The following is a 14,189-nucleotide window of genomic DNA, read 5'->3' on the forward strand; positions in this document are numbered from 1 at the left end:
CTCTCTCTCTCTCTCTCTCTCTCTGTGTGTGTGTGTGTGTGTGCGTGCAAGCACCTGATTATAGTGCCTGTGAAGGCCAGAAGAGGATGCTGCTCCCCTGGAGTTGGAATTACAGGTGTTTGTGAGCCATCCATGCTGGTGCTGGGAACTGAACTTGGGTCCTCTGCAAGAGCAGTACACGCTCCTAACTGGTGAGCTGTCTCTCCATCCCCAAAGGTAATCACTTTTAATAAGCATACATCAGTTGAACAAAATAATGGATGCATACCTTGATCATATCCACCCATTTCCTGCTGGTCCCTCCCCTCTTCCTTTTCCCTAACACACATCCATTCTCTTTTGTGATCTCTCCCACCCCACCCCCAGGTTCCATATATGAGAAAATGTGGTTTTAGTGTCTCTCAGAGTCTAGCTATTTTGCTTAATGAGGCGATCTCCAGTTCTGTCCTTTTCTATTCCAATGGCATTGCTTTCATTCCTCTTTATGGCTGTATACAACACCATTGTGTATAGGTACCACATTTTGTTTATCTAGTCACCTGTTGACAGGCCCTGAGGCTGGTTACCGTGAACAATGCTGGGATTCCACGAATGTTCCACGGCTCCCATTTTATAGATGAGACCCTGAGCCCTGTGGACTTAGAGATTTGCTCCTGGGCACCAGGGGAATGGGCTAACTTCTAGGTCTGAGGGGAATGCTGCTGGACATCTCTTCCTGCAGACCACACACCACTCTTCCCATTCTACCAGCTGCTCTGTCCGACACCCACAAAAGATGGTACGGGGAAACCGAGGACACATCTGGCTGACTGACCTCGGTTTGTGAGTTCTGCCATTTCCCACGGAAGGGACATGAGTTAATTGCTGCCTGGCATCGGGTTTCCCAAGCAAAGACACAACTCTGTTGACTGCCAACTCCCTGTGGCAGTGCTGGGCACACCAAAGCCTCTCAACCAAAGGGCTGGTAGAAGAAAGAACCCTTTCATAGCGCTCCGAGTCCTCTCTCTGCGGACACTGCAGGGCCTGTGGACCACTCACAGTGAAGGCTTTTCTAGGCGAAAATTCCAAGCCTGCAGGAGTCTTGCATCTGTCCATCCAGGAGATGTCATGTGCCAAACGACCCAGTGGTGACCTTTTACACTGGGTCACTAAGGAGTAGCTCGTAGAAGGTGTCTTCACCCTCCTGGATTAGTCACCTGTCCTCCTGACACACTGCATGCTCCAACAGGGCGGGGCTGCTGTGGTGGTATTTGGCCATCTTTTCACCTGGCCAGGTGTACTCAGCCTCCAGTTCCTCAGAGACCAGCCTTGGCAGGATAAAGACTCTGACTTCCCTCCAGGATTCACTTTTAAGCGATCCAAAGCCCTTAAAGATACAGAGCACCACAGAAACAGAAAGTGACCAAGAGAAATGGGGCCCCCGGAGATGACCCGGTTGGTAACTTGCTTGGAATGAGAGTGTGAAAACCTGAATTTGATCCCTGGTTCTCAGAAGATTTTACCTGTTGTGGCGGAAATTGTGTATAACCCCAGGTCAGGGGAGCCAGAGACAAGAAAGATCCCTAGAGCTAGTTGCCCAGCCAACGTGGCAGAAATAGTGAACCCCGGGTTTAGAGAGAGAAGCTGCCTCGAAAAACATATAAGATGGACTGAAGAAGACCTGACCTTGACCTCTGCAGACTTGTATACCACCATACAAAAAGATGGCATTGACTGAAGTTGGCCCAGAGGCTGTGTGTGACTGACTCGGCCCCACAGTAGCACAGGGAAGCTTTTCCTGAGGTGCTGGGGAGGCAAATGTAAGGCAGGGCAGTACCTGACCTACATGGCAGTTTTCCCCGGCTCCTTGGACTTAGACAACTTTTGCATATGGAGTCTTTTGCTTTCAGTTGGCTCTGGATCGCTCTTATCTCCAGAAGCACCAAGCCAGGCTGTGTATCTGCGAAAGCCTACGTCAGTGAAGGAAGGAGAGGAGGGAGGGAGGGCAGGAGGCTAGGTGCATACTGAGATTTTGTCCTAGGGCTGTCTCCCTGCCTCTCCACCGCAGCCTCCTTCCTAGGTGCCTCCCTCCTCCCTTTGGGAGGAGTTGGTATTGATGAAAATGGACAAGGAGGGGAGTCAGTCTGGGGACCAGGGAGCCTGTGGATCGCCTGCAGCCAGGGAGAAGACACAATTACCCCAGCAACTGTCCACCGGGCCTCGGCTCCGAGCCTCCACTTAATGTAATTGAGTGTGAAGGCCGGCTGGAGACAGAGGCGCCCTGCCGCCCCCTCTTCATAATATAGACACTATTGGCTGCTAATTGGCGCCAGTGGGCTAGCGCTAATTGTCCTAATGCACTGGGCTTGATGGAGGACGAGGGCTGCGCAGCACGGGGGTGGGGGCTCCTGGGGAGATGGTGGCAGGGGTGGGCGCCTGGCACCAGCTCATAAAAGTTGGAACAGGGCTTTGATTTTGCATCAAATATTTAAGTGGCTTTGGGGGTGAGGGGTGGGGGGGCTAGAGGACGATTTGCCTCAGCCTGCGGTAACCCACAAGGGGCTTGGGGACCAGGCCCCCTGCCATCCTCATCAATGGGTTATCCAGATGGCTGGGTCTTCAGTATTGGCTAATTAATTGGGTGAGTTTCTAATGCCCCTGTCTCAGCTCTCTCTTCCTTTCTCCCTCCCTCTTTCCCTCCCTCCCTCAAGATGCTTCTCTGGTTCTGGCTGTTTATGGTTGCTATGCTCAGAGGGAGATAGAAAGGCTGAGGATGGCCTTGGACTCGGTGCCTGGCCTCAGATTTCCTAGTAGTGAGGTTGGAGGAAGGTGTACCTCCTTCTGTGTTACCCGAAGCCGTTTAAGAGATTTTAGGAGCACACACACATTCCAGCGTGCGTGCATACGTGCCCTCTCCCACTCCAGTTCGTTGCTAGGTTTGTTTTGATGTGTGTTGGGGAGACATGACGTGTTATCCTACACACATTGTATATTTTTAATAAAGCCACAAAGATGTGAACGGTGAATAACTATCTCTTCAGGCGCTGAAGAGCCCTGGGCTCAGGCGTTCACCGAGTCTCGTGCAATAAGTCATTCTGCCGCTGCTGACCGAGACGCCAGCAGGACATCAGCAAACAGCACGGTGAGGATGTGTGAGAGCAGTCCTTTGCGCAGACAATGTGTGGGAAGAACTTCAAAAGCAGAGGTGAGGTTGAAGCAGAATCACAAGAGTGGGAGCACTCTTTGAGCACTGAGAACTCTGGGTGTTTCTTTTCTGAGACAAGGGCCTCTTCATGTAGCTCAGGCTATCCTCAAACTCACTGTAGCTAAGGATGACCCTGAACTCCTGATCCTTTTGTTTCCACTTCTCCAGTCCTGGGCTGGCAGTCTTGTGTCACCATGCCTGGTTTTATGTGGTGCTGGGGATTGAACTATGCTTCATGCATGCTGGGCACGTGCTCTACCCACTGGGCTGCATTCCCAGCCCTTGCTTTTAAACATAATAATTTAATTGTAATTTTATATAACTTAGTTTATTATGTAATTTGTGATATAGTATAAATTAGTATATACAGTTGATATAACTTACTTTATTTTTAGAGTCTTGCTAGGTAGCTCAGGCTGAGCTTGAACTCTCAGGTCTCCTACCTCAGCCTCCTAAGTATTAGGGTTCTAGTGTAAATCACCATGATGGGCTCTATAACTTTACACACACATGGATGTATAATATAATCTTTTATTGTATTATATATTAGACAATATATTGTATATAATATATATTAGTAATATGTTATAATTATTATACAATTTAATATATTAACTATACGAATAGTATATATTGTATTATATGTTCTTGAATTTTTTTTTTTAGTCAGGATCTCACTATGTTGCTCTGGCTGTACTGGAACTCACTATGTAGATCAGGCTGGCCTTGAACTCACAGAAATCCACCTTATAATCTGTTTTTTAACAAGGGCTCTGTTCAACAGTCAACTAGCAAAGTTTCCTCCAACCAGGCCAGGATGAACACGGCTCTGTATGATGTTTGGATGTATGAGTGGATGTGCATTCACACGTATGGCAAGTTACACACAGACTGCATGATGCCTTAGAGGGTGCTACACAGAAAAAACAAAACAAGCAACAATAACAACAAACCTGGTTTATATTAAAAAAAAAAAGTGTTCAGCTTAAGGGCTGGTAAGATGGCTTATCAGATAAAGGCACTTGCCAGGCAGCCTGAAGAGTCACATGGCAAAAGAAAAGAACCAACTCTGATAATTTATCCCCTGACCGCCACATATGGACTCATACTCACCTACACACACACAAATAATAATAAAATTAATAATACATATTAAAGTATCCTACTTACAATGAATTTACAGAACAATGAAAAGCAAGCCAAAGCAATTTATGCAGAACAACACACATGACATCAGCATTCAAATGACCAAAGAGGTCATGCTTGTGGCCATAAGGCCTTCTGTTTGCCTTCTGGAACATTTTCCTATGTGTAATGAGATAGTCTGGAGATGCTTTGAGCCCCACACTCATTCCTTGCATACACTGCTTCACACACAGCCTGAAGATCAGCACATACAAGTGTCTTTTGAGTACCCACCTTTTGACTGGGACCCGTCACATGAGGTCAGGGTAAAACTGTCTGCTTGTGGCACCAGGCTGTTGGTGCTGATAAAGTTGCTGGGTTTGGGCTGCTTCACACTTAGGGCTTTCAGAGCACAGATGTTCTCTACCATTGGCCATGGGCAAATTGCTTGCTGTGTGCTGAACACACAGAGGATGTGGCTTCCTTCTACATGCTGGTAGCACTTTTTTTGCTGCCGATTGAGTGGTTATGGGAGTGGCCAGGGAGGCCTGGGGTCACTACCCTTCATCTCGTGACCTAAAAGACATGCAACAGCCATTTCCAATGCTTTCTCTTCACTGACGTCTCTGCCCGTTCTCAATCCCGGGAGCCCACTGATGAGTGCACCTCCTCTTCATTCAGTCCCTCTCTGGGTTTGATCCTTCGTTATTTCTGCTTCTTCCTCGGGGCTTGTCTGCACGACTGGTGACCCCTGGAGGCTCTGTAGTCTATCATGTCTATCATGCCCGTGGTGTATTTTGGGGAGAAGGGTTGAGATGGGGACAGATTCTAGGATTGTTGTACTTTTTAGATGATGCTCATCTTGTGGGACTGTCAGAGTTGCTTGGCACATGCATAACGGCTGGGGACAGCAAACTCAAATGTCTATAGGGGGCAGGCAGAGAGCATAAATACAGGGGTGGTCAGCTGGTGTCAGCAGCAAACAGGAACCCGAGGCTCTCAAAAGGGGTCAGGTTTCAATTTTCTTCCGGCCAAATGGTACCATAAGTATCCAGAAATCCTCAGAGATACTGAACTGGGCCACTTCCGTGGGAATTTTCTTAAGCTTAAACATCACTGGGATCCATACATTTAGACATGACCTGTGAAAAATCTTAGAGTACACAGAAAATACACAGAAAAAAAAAAAAAAAAAACAAAAAAAAAAAAACAAACAACCCTTACGTCTATAGCAACAGAAAAGAGAGTTTTGGCATTTGGGTCAGACTGTCTATAATATTGTTTGGTTTTGTTTGTTTTTTTAAGATTTATTTATGTGATGTGTTTATGTGTGCCTGGGGATGTGTGTGTACCACATGCGTGCAGTGCCTGCGGAGGCCAGAAGAGGGTGTCAGATTCCTCTGTGGCTGGAGTTCTAGATGTGAGCCACCATGGAATACCGGGACGCGAAACCAGGCCCCGTGAAAGGAAGGGCACTCTAGGCTTAAAACAGCTCCTCTGTTCGTCCACTTCAGTCTAGCACTCAACGTTGTTTCTTTGTCAACATGTTTATTAAACATGACATGGATGCATGTCATGACAACAAAACTGCCATTTCCTGTGGCTGTGCCCAATAAGAGGTGGGATCCATTATCCCAGGATTTACCCCCGTGCATATTGGTCTGTGAATCCAGTTGATCAAGATGGGCAAGAGCTGTGCTGTGCTGTCTCTTTCCTGGAACAAACTTTAAGAAATGGGAGCCTTCTACTTCCTTTCAATGAAAACATGACATCTTAGAGTCTTGAGCCTCTATGGGGGAAGGTGATGACTGCGGCTCCCATGGGAGAACGCCATGCCACAAGACTCAGCTCTAAGATGACCCAGTCCTTGACTCTGTGGGCCAATCCATCTGAGCACCAACTCATTATGAACCTGGAACAGTCCCCGCCAAGCCCTGTACTCATGCCAGAGTCATAACCAAACTGTAGAATTTTAGCTGTTTTAAGTCCCCAAGCTTGGGGATGTTTCCTACATGTAAGGAATGGTCAGAATGACAGCTCAACAAATTCTTGTTGGGAGTGACTCTCTTTAAGATTTTTTTTTCTCTCTTCAGAAGTTCTCATGTAGCCCAGGCTGGCCTCAAAGGTATTACATAGCTGAGAGGCTGGCTTGAACCGTTGATCCTTCTGCCTCAGACTCCCAAGTGCTTGGATTAGAGGTGTGCATTAGCATGGTGCGTGATTCATACTCCTCACCACCTCTGACAGAGTCTCATGTATCCCAAGCTTGTCTTGAACTCTCTGTGTAGCCAAAGATGAGTTAGATCTTCTAAGGTCCCATCTTTCGCCTCCTCCTCAGTGTTGGGGTTTTAGGTGTGTACCACACCTGGGTGATTCATTACTTTTAATTATTTTAAATTATGTGTCCATGTGTGCATCTGTGTGGGTGCATGTGTCCAAGAAGGCCAGGAGAGGTCGTTGGATCCCCTGGAGCTGGCATTACAGGCTGTTTGTAAGAGCAGCAAGTCTGTTAACCTTTGAGCCATTGATTCACTTATTCATAATTCTTAACTCTTGGACTTGAGGCTGCAGTGGGCACTCATGTAAACCCTCTTCTTTCATTCTCTGCTTAGGTGAGCTTGCTACAGGCAGGATGGCTGCATCCGGGAGCCTGGACATTGTTGAGGCATCTAATCAGTGCCCTGCCTGATGACTCTTCCCAGCTGTAAATCCAATCGAATTTGTGATGATTATTCTGCCAAGTTACAGCCCTCCCCCTTTCATCTGAAGCAATTTACACTCAGACCAGTAGTGAGATTTCACTCTGCTGGTTTCTCTGATATGTGTGCATATGAATATACATATATAGGAATGGTTGATCGCACTTGTCAGCATAACAGGAGTCACAGACACCTTGGAGACTGGTGTGGCACACCTGTAGGTGTGTCCGTGAGGGTGGTTTCCTGAAGGATTAACTAAGGTGGAAGGCCTGCTGTGAATGTGGGAAGCCCAGACCTCGCAGGCTGGAATGACAGGGAGAAGGAGAAAGTTAGCACTCTTCTTCCCTCTCTCCCTTCCCTCTAACTTTCCACCCCGCCTACCCCCTCTTTGGTCTTTTTTTCTCTCTCTCTCTTTTTCATCTTTCCATCCCTTCCTTGCTTTCCTGGCCACTGCCATACCCTCCCCACATGGCCATCCCTCCTCCGTTAGGTAACTTTCTTGAGTATTTTGTTATAGTCAAGGAGAGTTTGGCTAATTCTGAGCACACAGTTGTACCCTGACGAGAATTCATTTTTGGTTGAGATGCTTCTGTTCCTGAAACCGAACGTGGGATTCCTTCTGAGTTGTTTTGTTGTGTGAACAAGAATCCAGCCCTGACCCAAGTTATCTTTTGCCTTGACCCACAAGCTCAGGCATGCCTCACTGTCACTTTTGTTGTGATAATGCAAACACAGCCCAGGACAAGGCTAAAAAGGCTCAAGGCCCTTGATGCCAACGTGGACCTTGCCAGTGCCCCTGTGGTGAGGAGCCAGGATGTGACTGGAGAGAAGCACCCAGGCTGGCTGGGCTGGAAGCCCCGGGACCAGGGAGGCTGTGGCCCTTCAGCAGCCCACAGCTTTCCCAAAGTAAGTCTTAGGTATTGAGTGGTTACTGGAACAGGAACTCTCCTTCTTCCTTTTCCTTTCTTCCTCCTCTCTCTTTCTCTTTTTGCTTTTCTTCCCCTCTCTTCTCCCTCCTCCCTCTCCTTCCTTTTTTCTCCCCCCTCCTCCCTTTGGTGTACACATTTGTACATGTACCTCAGTGCACATATGGAGGTCAGACGACAGTTTTGGGAGTCTGGCTTTTCCTTCTACCAGGGGTCCCAGGGATCAAATCTAAGGTGCCAGCTTTGCAAGGAAGTACCTTTATCCACAGAGACATCATGAGAACCATTCTCTCATTCCCTGGACAAAACACCTGGGGAAAAAAAGCAACTTGAGAAAGGAGGGTTTAATTTGTCCCACAGTTCGAGGACATAGCCCATCCTGGAAGGAGGGGATGGAGGTGGTGGCCCAAAGGGTCCATTCACATCACATCCGCATCCAGGAAGCAGAGAGAGATGACTACCAGTGCTCACGCCTTAGTCTCATTCAGTCTGAGACCTAAGGTCACGGGCTAGTGGTGCCAGCAGTTAGGGTGGCACCACCTTGCTCAACCCGATCCAGAAAGGCCCTCACAGCCGTGCCCTGAGGCCAGTCTCCTGCATGGTTCTAGATCCTGCCATGTCCTTAGCCATCATAGCCTCTCTGCAGCCATCCCATCCAGCCATTGATGTGTCCCACCCTACCTTCAATCGAGAGTCTCTGAATCAAATAAGTCCACCCTCTTATCAGTACTTCATGGACATACATACACTCTCTCTCTCTCTCACACACACACACACACACACACACACACACACATACACACACACAAATACATATGCACACACACATATGAACACACAAACACAAACAAGAACATACATACACACACATAAACATGCATACATACATATACACATACATAAACACACACACATACATACATGCACACATAAACACATACATTCACAAATGCACATATACACGTTGGCACGCGCACACACACATACATGCACAACAAACACACACCTACATACATACACACGTACAAATACACACACATAAACACACAAACACACATATACACATAGGCACACACACATACACACAACAAACACACTGCACACTCACATAAGATATACAGATCTGGAGCTCCTCAGAAGCAAAGGGCTGACTTGGGTTTTGTCTGTCTTCACAGCTCCTACCCTGACCGTCACTCCGGACAGGGAGGAGCTGGTTAAGAATGTGCCCTTTGCGAGCCATACTGACCAAAGGCTACCGTTGGCCAAGGTGGCCACCTGCACGTGAGGAGTGGTGTAGGGCACCCAGCTCCGTGTTCTGCCATGTACTTGGCTTGGCTTAGCTAATAGCTAATGACTTCTCTGTCTGTGCCTGTTTCCTCGTCTGTAGCATGGGGACAGCCATGGAGATGGCAGTGTGTATCAAACATTACAGGATGGTGCCTGATCTCAGCTAGCTGCAGAACACAGGAGCTTCCTGTAGCTGCTGCTAGAAGCCCTGTCCTTGGGAACAGCAGAGCCATGCACGCCTGCCCTCTGTGACCTTGAACTCATAGTCTTACTGCTTGGCTCTGCCACCTGGTAAGAGGAAGCAGTGGAGCTACGGCACAGGACCTGGCAGGAGCGAGGCCTCTGTCAATAATGGTGACTTGAACTGTAACCAGCTCCTTTCCCATGGAAGACCTCCTCTTTCTTCCCCTGACGTGAACGTCAGCAAGGCCAGTGTCCAAGCCAGGGCCTGTACTTGCCTTTCCAAGGAGAAATAAAGTTTTGAAGGGTCCCTTCCTACACACTTGCTTGTTCCTAAGGGCAAGGTCTGGCTTGGTTTACACTACTCTGCAGGCACCAAGGTCCAAGGGGCCCCTGTGCCTTTCTTTCTCCTGTTTGTGAAAGGGATTAGGCTGGGAAATTCTGGGAAGGGCAAGACCAGCAGGAGAAAATCAGGTTAACCACAGTTTGTGGCCAAGCGGAGGTAGATCTCTTTTAGGGTCAGTGTTTGTGTTTAAATCTCATGGGGGTGGTGTGTGCCTGATGGGAAATGTTAGAAGGTTCGTTCATTCACTGCTTCAATGCTGATTCACTCATAATTCACTCATTCATGTATTTATATATCATCCACTCATCCATTCATTCACTGGTCCCTGTTCATTCATGTCCTCACACATTCATTCACTGATTTATCCACTCACTGCTTCACTTCTTCACTCATTCATTCAGCTGAATGAATTCACTCACTCGCTGGTTCATTCATTCATTCATTCATTCACTCATTCCTGTCCTGGTATGTGCCCAGCCCTTCATGGGCTCCAAAATAGAGACTGAGGAATCCATCTCTGATTTGTTGGTGTATCCATCTGTTTTCCTGGAGAGAAATTACTTTTAAATAGCTTGAATGTCCTAACTTTTAAAGATGTGGGGGAAACTAACCAGATGTCTTGCTGTGATGTTTAATGTATCCTTTGCTCATGCGGCCATATTTGAAGTCTACCCCACTACCCATAGTGCCTTTGTTTCAGTGGACCACTTCCTGTGCATCGTCATGTCCCCAAAACTACTTTCTCCCAGTCTCCCTATGAGCCCCACAATGCCCCACCCGTGACTACACCAGGCTGCCTTTTCCAGGCTGCCTTCCCGTTGCTATTGCTGTGATGAAACACCATGACCAAAAGCAACTTTGGGAGGAAAGAGTTTATTTATTTGACACCTGTAATCCATCATCCAGGGATGTCAGGGCGGGAACCTGGAGGCAAGAGCTGATGCAGAGGCCGTGGAGGGGTGCTGCTTACTGGCTTCCTCCCCATGGCTTGCACAGACTACTCTCTTACAGAACCCAGGACCACCAGCCCAGGATGGCACCACCCACAATGGGCTGGGCCCTCCCCCATCCATCATCAATCCAGCTAGTCTAGCCGGGGGTGTGTGCGGGGGAGAGGGGTATTTTCTCAATTGAGATTCCCTCTTCCAAAATGACTCTAGCTTGTGTTGGACTCACACAAGATCACCCAGCACACCGGCTTTGCACAGTCCGTGGGTGTGGAGGGTAGGGAGTTGTCAGTGGGCTGGGCTGAGGGGGTCACCTTAGCCTCCATCCGTGTTCTTTACAACATAGCCCATGTTGCCCCTCCACACCCCACCAGGACTAGGGGGCTTGTTATGACAATGGCGCACACCCATTCAGCTGCTTCACGTGTGATAGGCTGTCTCAATCTGCCCCACGTGTTCATGTCTATAGTGGTTTAGGCTTGAGAACGAGACAGTTGGCAGGTCCTATTGCAGCTTCCTCTGTCAGCATCTTTATTGTTATCTCTTCTTAAAATGACATCATCAAGGAGCTAATGAGTTTCCGTGACCCCAACCTGAAAGCACGTGGTCTCCATTCACAATCTGTGTGCGACACAGAGGCTGTCAAGGTCACATCTGCCAATGATGTGGGGAATGGGGTCAGGCTCTACTGACAGGCTGTACTGGCCTGGCCGTAGTGACCATCAGTGGCTAACAGCAGACTCAAAATTCTAGATTCTCATGGCAAGACTGCTGGGCTCTGTTTCAGACTATCCAGAGGGGCCAGGTTCAAGACTACAGTGAAGCAAGATCTATGCTGGGCCCATTGCACAGGGACCTCATTCTTGCCATGGTAACTGGGAACAGGAAATGTGCCCAGTATTTTTCAATGGACCCAGGCCCTGGTAGCATAGTCTGAGCCACAAAGTGAGACCCCCTGTCTCAAAAACAAAAAGTACAAAGAGGATTTGGGACATAGCTCAGTAGTACAATTCTTGGCCTGCATTCACGAGACCCTGGGTTCCATTTTCAGCATGATTAATTAATCGCAGTGACTCGGTTCAGAGAGGTCAAGAATTAGCTCGATGGCACACAGCTTCTTTAGGTCTCTTTTCATTTTCTTGGGCATCTCGAAGCCTTTTTGTCTCTTAGCCAATCTCAGTCATGAGTCATTAGCATTAACTCCTCATGAGATTGGATTATCTATCCATGCTGGCAGGTATTTCCAGCCGTCAGCATGTAAGCTCGGGAGGCCTGTGATAGCCACCCATGCAGCCCAGTTCGAGATCATAAACTTACTTAAAACATTTGGAGACTTCTTGTGTGGTGTTTTATAACTCAGCTGCTCTGTTGTCCAGCATGAGTTTTGTAGACATTCATGTCAGTATCAAAAGCTGGACATGCTCACTCACATCCATAGAAACATCCAGTAATTAGAAGGCTTTTGGGGGACAAGGGAGTATGAGGTAGTGATTTATCACACATCAGCTGAAGCTATGTCAGTTCTTTGTATTTCTCCCTCTGGGTAGAAATATTGTTGTCTCTACCAACAAGTGGAAACAGTGAAGCTGGGAAATGTTAAGCAACTTGCCTAAGGCCACACAGCACAATCATAGACCCCTTCTGCCACCCACCCTATCAGAATTTCCTTGTTTCTTCCAAGCCTGGGACTCTCACTCTACCCTTGACCATCCCAGAGGTGGGAGGAGCCAGGAAGAACAGAGAAGCATTGTTCTGTAGCAGAGGCAAATAACACAAGGTTCCCAAATTCAGGCCAATAAAGGAGGCCAATTTGTCACAGCCGCTTCAGAGGAGGGTACATCTGGGTGGGTGGGGTACAGCAGCATGACCCACCCCCCTCCAGAATGGCTGAGAGGCAGGATGGGTACTGCTAGCCAAAGTTGTCACACTGTCTCGAAAGCCTAGCGGGCACCCAGCGGAAGCCAGTGGCTCAGCATTACAAATTTGTTACACGAGCTAACTGCTTCCATCCGCTTCTGTGACCGAGGGCTCAGTGGCTCTGAGCACAGTTCCTCTGTAACGACTGTCCTCTGGAAGCCAAGTCCTGGCCAGGCCACACCTCTTGGGAGAATTCGAGCAAATTACTTAAGACTAATGAACAACTGCGTTTGAGTCTGTCATGCCATCTGTTTCCAGGCTAGAGTGGGGAGCACGTCACGGGCATTGGGCATGGCCTACCTGCTCTTGAACCTATCTATGTCTATAGAGTCCCAAGTGCATTGAGAGAACTATTTTGGGCCCTGGAATCCCTTCCTTCCTTTGTAAGTAGGGCGGGTCTTCAGCAGCCTTGCTGCATGAGGTATCTTGGCCTGACTCGAAGAGATGAAAAGAGCAATCGGTGTCTTGCCTGGGAGATTAAATTTGGGATATTGAGACACTGGCCCAGGGAAGCTATGAGGGACAAACTGAATGGCCAGAAAATGGATATTGGGTTGTAGTGAGCATTTTAGCCACTTAGAATGATCTAAGAGCAGATTCTTCAGGCTGAGAAGGAATGAAGATTTGGGATGGGGCAAGGCAGCTATAAGTTCCTGGGTCCACATTCTTAAAGAACATAAAAAACCCGAAACTTCCCAGTGGTTTTTTGACTGACTTCTTTGTTCCACCAAACAGAATTTTAAGAACATGGCAGCCATCTTAAGAGTCTGCCCTTTGGACACTCAACCAAAGACCATGAGAGGATAAAACCTAGAACCTCTGCTTGGATGTGACCCGTGATAGCTCAGTGATCAATTGGTTTCCCATAGTAAGGGGAACAAAGACTATTTCTAACAGGAACTCAATGACTGGCTCTTTGACCTCCCCACCTCCCAAGGGAGGAGCAGTACTGTTAGGCCACAGGGGAGGACTTTGCAGCCAGTCCTGAAAATATCTGACAAAAAGGAGTCATATGAAAGGGGAGGAGGTCCTCCCCTATCAGTGGACTTGGAAAGGGCCAGGGAGGAGATGAGGGAGGGAGGGTGGGATTGGGGAGGGAATGAGGGATACAGCTGGGATACAGAATTAACAAAATGTAACTAATGAGAATAAAAAAAAAAAAAAGAGTCTGCCCTTGTGTCTATAGGAGCCAGAAAAGCACTATGGATAACATGTGCACTGGATATTGGAGACACTGGAAGAGATGAAGGCCAGGGAAATGGAGACCACCCCCTTGCTATGAAAAGGGGGTCTTTCTTTAATTATGGTCAACATTTGCCACACACAGGCCTAGGTGCTACAACCCTGGATTTTACACGAACCACCTCTAGTGTTTAAACGTTAATGGCAGAGTAGAGTGAGGGTCGGGTGAGCGGCCTGTGGCTGTCCCCTCAGGCTCATTATTGGGGATCTTTTCAGGTATGCTCTATAGTCTTCTCTCCAGCGGAATGCTTTTGGGGGATTGGGGTTGGGGGCAGATGGCCTATGTTACTCACGGGTCTTAACTGAGTCAATGGAGAAACAAAAGTCAAAGTGTAA

The sequence above is a fragment of the Psammomys obesus genome, unplaced genomic scaffold, assembly GCF_907164565.1.
Source record: "Psammomys obesus unplaced genomic scaffold, mPsaObe1.curated_primary_1811, whole genome shotgun sequence".
NCBI lineage: Eukaryota > Metazoa > Chordata > Mammalia > Rodentia > Muridae > Psammomys > Psammomys obesus.